Raw genomic sequence first — 6,290 nt, forward strand, 5'->3', positions numbered from 1 at the left:
AGTGATCTCATGGGGTCATGAGATCAAGCCCTGTGTTGGGTTCTGTTCTTGGCGTGAGGTCTGCTTGGAGATTTTCTCCCTCTGACCCTCCCCGCACATATGCACATGTGTGCATGAGCGCCTGCTCTCTCTCTCCAAAATAAATAAGTGACTCTTTAGAAGAAAAAAGTTTGGTGTGTCATCAACGCATAAAATATATGTATATACTAGACTATTATATCATTTAGTGCCATAAAATACACACAAATCTTTTACAAAAAGTGAAGATTTATGCACACATATAGAATTTACAGACTGTACATGGAATCATTCATGGTCAGGAGAAATATAAGCAAATGGAAAAATGCAATATTAAATCATAACTGTAAAAAATTAATAGTAGTAGTGCATACTATATTACTGTACAATACTATACTATACAACACTATACTATACTATATTACTACAGCATATATATAAAATATATATTATAAAAATAAACTTATATTTTAATTTTGATATTTTAATATTTAATATTTAATTCATAAATTGAGTTAATAAATAATTTAATTAAATCATTAATCAAATAAATTAATTAATGATAAAATATCAATTTAATTCATTTAAATGTTAAATATTAAAATTTAAAATATTAATATTAAATACTAATTTAATAGTAAATGAATCAAATAAATATTAAATAATATTAGAAATTAATTTAATATTTTTAAATAAATAAATTTATTAAATTTAACAATTTATTATAAAATAATATTAAATATTCTAAATATATTAAAATATTTAAAAATATTAATTTAATTTATTTAAATATTAAATAGATTAAAATAAATATTTAATTAATAAATTAACTTATAGAATTAATAATTTTTATATTTTATATTTTATATTTGATTTTAATAGTTTCATATATAATATATAAATATATACACAGTATATATACTATATAGTATATTACTGTAGTACTATACTATACATATTACTATATTACATATAGTAGTTCATACTATATTACTGTAATGATTTCATAGCCCTCTTCTGTTGCTCTTGCAGTGAACTTCAGTGTTGGGAATATCTACTTAAAATGCTGTGATGTCAATCATTCCCATGTAACCAGCTGGTCTTTGCAGTAAATTGTGTATTGCATTTAAAAAGTGATCTCTCATGGTTCTTATGTATTTTTCATTGTGTTTAGTGCAATACTGTAAACCTAGAGTAACACTATGGACCCATACAAAGTGCTACCACTGATGCTGAAAGTGTTCCCAAGAAGCAGAAAAAATTCCTGACATTACAAGAAAAAGCTTAATTCCCTCATATATGCTATAACCTGAAGTCTGTAGCAGTGGTTGCCCACCATTTCAAGATAAATCAATCTAGCATAGGACCATCATAAAAAGAAAAGAAAAGGAAGTCCATGAAGTCATCACTGTGGCTATGCCAGCAGGTACAAAAACCTTGTACTTTTTGCAAAATGCCTTTTTATCTCATATTGAAAATGCAGCTTTTATATGGGTGCAGGATTGCTATAAAAAAGGCATACCTCTAGACTCTACTATGACTTGAGAAAAAGCAAAGTCATAATAACTTAGAGCAAAAGGAAGGTAAAGGATCCAAAGCTGGAGAATTTAATGCCAGCAAAGGATGGTTTGATGATTTTAGAAAGAGGTTTGGCTTAAAACATGTCAGGATAATAGGAGAACCAGCTTTTACTGACCAAGAGGCAGCAGCTGAGTTCCCAGATGCCATTAAGAAAATCACTGATGAGGGGCACCTGGGTGGCTCAGTTATTAAGCATCTGCCTTCAGCTCAGGTCATGATCCCAGGGTCCTGGGATTGAGCCACACATCAGGCTCCCTGCTCTGTAAGAAGCCTGCTTCTCCCTCTCCCACTCTCCCTGCAGTGTTCCCTGTTCTTGCTATCTCTCTCTCTGTCAAACAATTAGTAAAATCTTTAAAAACAAAATTACTAATGAGAAAAGATACCTACCTGATCAGATTTTTGTTATTCATGCAGATGAAAGTGCCCTATTTGGGGAAAAAAAAAAAAAAAAAAGCCACGAAGGACATTATTAGTAAGGAGAAGAGTGAACACCAGTATTTAAGATAGGGAGGGACAGGTTAGCTCAACTGTTTTATGCCAATGCTGAGTTTATAGTGAGGAGTGCCCTTATCTATAAAGCTACTATCCCCTGAGTCTTGAAGCAGGAAAGATAAACATCAGCTACCAGTCTTTTGGCTGTACAACAAGAAGGCCTAGACAACAAGAACCCTTTTCTGGATTGGTTCCATTGATGCCTTGCCCCTGGAGCCAGGAAATACTTGCTGGTAAGGGGCTGCCTTTTAAAGAAATGCCATTTGATACTGGAAATTCTACTGGCAATGCAGAGCCTCATGAGTTCAATACAAAGGTACTGGAGTGGTCTACTTACCCCCAAACACAATGTCTCTAATTCAGCCTCTAGATCAGGGGATCCTAAAGATTTTTAAGGTCCATTATACATGACAGTCTGTAAACTTTTCCAATGTAATGGAAGGGAACCCCAATAGAGAGAACATCATGAAAGTCTGGGAAGATGACACCATTGAAGATGCCATCATTGTTGTAAGAAAGTCCATGAAAGCCATCAAGCCTGAAACAATAAATAAATTCCTCATAATTGGAGAAACTGCATATCAGCCTATTATCACAAGTTAAGTGGTTTTTAAAAAACTGTAGCATTGTTACTAATACTATATTATGAATATGATTGTAATACTGCATGCCATAACATTTTTACAACAATTCGCTCATTAGTGTATAAGTGAGGCTACTGTGAAGCAATCACATCAATTACACTAGGTTACCCCAGAGCAACCATATTGCTGCTTCAATGCATAGATCAGTATACCTATAAAAAACATAAGTTTCTTTTTCACTTTCTCTTTTCATTTTTTATGTTTACTCTTAGTAATATGTATAATATCTGCCATGTTTTGTATCATATAGGATGGTTGATGTAGATACTGACTGACAATTCATCCTGTAAACAGATGATATAAACTTATGATGCTAATATAGTACAGTACTGTAAATATATTTTCTCTTCCTTATGATTTTCTTAGTAACATTTTCTTTTCTCTAGCTTACTTCATTGTAAGAATACAGTGTATAATATATGTAGCATACAAAATATGTATTAATCAACTGTTTGTTATTGGTAAGGCTTTTGCAACCGTAAGGTTATAGTCCAACAATAACAATGGGTTTTGTCTGATCGTCTGGTAACAGCTGCCTAAATGGCCATATTGTGGTCAATCCTTGGCTCAGCAGGAAGGAGTTATGATCAGTTGGCCGCATCGGTCATGAGAGCTGGGGTGGGGGGTAGCGGTGGGTGGAGCATGGCAGTTGTACATGACGTTTGTCTCCCTGAGCTAGGTGACTTGCCCATGCCTGTATGGATGAGTACCTTCCCCACAGCCACTGTTCAGCAGACTGCTGTAAATGGAGAAATCATGAGGCTCCAGCCAGACCGTTCCCAACTGTAAAGGCACTAAAGAATGCAATGGGCAATACAACTACTATGTTTGAACCAGTGCAATGCCTGGATTGCGATCAAAACACAGCTTTATTGTGTCCCTCACCATTTTTTTAAACTTCATTCAGGAGGGATGATTTGTCCTGCCCAGATTTTTTAAAAAAACAAAAAACAAAAACAAAAAAACTCCAAGTATACCTTTTGATTGTTCAGAGATAATAATGCTATAGGAACTTGAGTCCCAAATCCAGTTTCCATGTAGATGTTAGAATATCTAAACCCTTAGTCACACTCCAGAGGCTGAAATCTGACTGTTAAATCTCCCTCCCCTGGTCTAGGTCCATTTAGGGACAAGGGCCTTTTCTCACCTCTTTTCTCACCCCTGTTCATCTTCCTCCACCTTGAGCTGCTCTTTCACTCCTGGCAGGGATCGAAGTTGGGGAGAGGGTGCAGATAAAGGTGAGCTGGCCCAAATATCAGCTTCTTGACCTCTGGGCCTAGGAGAAATTTCCCGCTGACTTATAAGGGGGATATTTTCATGGGCTCTTCTGTGGTTCCTTGAAGGCCTCCTTTTTCCTGCCACTCCCAGGCCTGGAAGCACATCCCCAGCCTCTTTCCTGTGGGGCCCTCTTGCCCCTCTGGGAAGCCCTGTGGGTGGATCCTCAGACACCCCTGACTGGCTCTCTCTCCTCTGCACCCCACACTGCACAAACTAGGGGATCAATCAGTCCCTCTACAGAGTCCCGTCCCAGAGCCTAAGTGGTTGGCCAGCCACGCTTTTTCTCTCCCGATTTCCCAGGTAGAGTCAGACTCCAATCCTAGCTTCCCAGAAACCCCAGGAAACTCTCTACCCTAGGCCTGACTGACATTTCTCTAAGTAGCCCAGGATAATTTCCACTGGAATCATCTGGAGACCTCTTTTAAAATACTTAGATCTGGCTCTTCTCCCCTCTCCAATCCACTGGATTAGCATCTGAAGGAAGAAGCCTGGAAATCGCCACTGCCATTGCCAAATAAAATACAGAACTCCATTGGTGCCTGGGTGGCTCAGTGGGTTAAGCCTCTGCTTTTGGCTCAGGTCATGATCTCAGGGTCCTGGGGTCGAGTTCCGCATCCGGCTCTCTGCTTGGCGGGGAGCCTACTTCCTCCTCTCTGCCTGCCTCTCTGCCTACTTGTGCTCTATCAAATAAATAAATAAAATCTTAAAAAAATATAGAACTCCAAATACATTAGGATTTCAGGGGAAAAAATAAACATATACATATTTTTAGTGTGTGTATGTTCTAAACACTGCATGGGGTACACACATACTAGAAATATACTTTTTTTTAACCTGAAATTCAAAATTAAGTGGGCATCCTGTATTTTTCTTTGATAAATCTGGTAACCTTAATCTGCACTGAACAAGTTCCCCAGGCTGCATAGTGAAGTTAGAGATCCATTGGTCAGGATCATGGGGTAAATAAAATCACCATGATAATGACCACTGGGGGGCCTTGGAAGCATCAGTCAGGCAGTTGTCCCTGGGAAACCTGTGTCGTCAAGTGCCTTTTGGATTTCTCTAGATTCCTAATAGAGCACTGAAGTTTCTCTTCACACCTGATCCCCTGTGTTTGCCCAATTCCAGGGTGAGGTAATCCCACTGTGGTCTATGGGAATGGTGTCCTCTGGAGATGTGGATGTGCATGGCAGCTCTGACCCTACCCATCTCTCCCCTCCATTGGTTCAGGCATTTTGCAATCTATTGTTATTGTAAAGAAGCTTGGTATACACAATAAATAAATAAATAAATAAATAAATAAATAAATATAATAAAATAATGCTGGGCAGTGTATGAGTATTTCACAATAAATAGAGCCCAGTTGTGTTAATAGAAGGAATAGAGACCCAGAAGGAAATGGATCTTCTAGACATGAGCATTGCTTTTGTCCAGATGCTTCTGTAGAAAATGAGCAGCAGTTTAGTGTGGGTCTCTCTATTATTCCTGCTTCCCCACAAGGGGGGTTAGCAGTCATCCTCCTTTCACCCAATTGACCCTTGACCCAGGTGGCTCCACCCCTCCACAACCCACCCCAGCACTTGAGCAAAGGGGAAAGCCACCAGAATTCAGCAGGGGTGGGAGGAGCAGATCTAGGGGAGGGAGAGAGGTGAAACTAAAGGAAGAACAGAGGGAAAGCTCGGAGCTTCCTGGTGGTCGGACTAGGGCCCATGACCCAGTATGCTTTGGTACTTTTATTCATATGCCAGTAAAGAAGAAAAGGGTTAGCCACTCGTCAGGCCTCCTCTGTTTGAGGAGGCAGATTACATTTTATTCAGAACAGGTGGGGATCACACCACCTCATGACCACACAACAGGCCCTGGCCCAACACTCAGAGTGGAACCCCGGGTGCCAAAGAACAGCTATCTCCAGGGGCCCATGGGATAAGAGAAGGAGTCAGTCACCTACCCTGGAATTTCTCCTCTCAGGAGAAATTGAGAAACTACTGAGAAATCCTCTCAGTAGTTGGAGCCACATCTTTGGTAAGTAAAGAGGGACCAGCACCCGAGTCACATAATCTGGTTTTGAGCTTCGCAATGACTTTACGGATGGACCCTATTATTCCTTTTCAGCAGGTGAGAAAACCACAGGAGCTAGGCTGGGAAGAGTAGACACCCTGGTCTGGAAAATGAACTATGGTCACTTTGGGAACTGAAATGAGTGAGATTCTCTTCCAACCACTGGTCCTGGCCAGTGGCCAGGAAGGCAGCACTGAAGTTGCTTGGATAGAGTCCACC

This window comes from Mustela nivalis (genome assembly GCF_964662115.1).
Source record: "Mustela nivalis genome assembly, chromosome: 4".
Taxonomy (NCBI): domain Eukaryota; kingdom Metazoa; phylum Chordata; class Mammalia; order Carnivora; family Mustelidae; genus Mustela; species Mustela nivalis.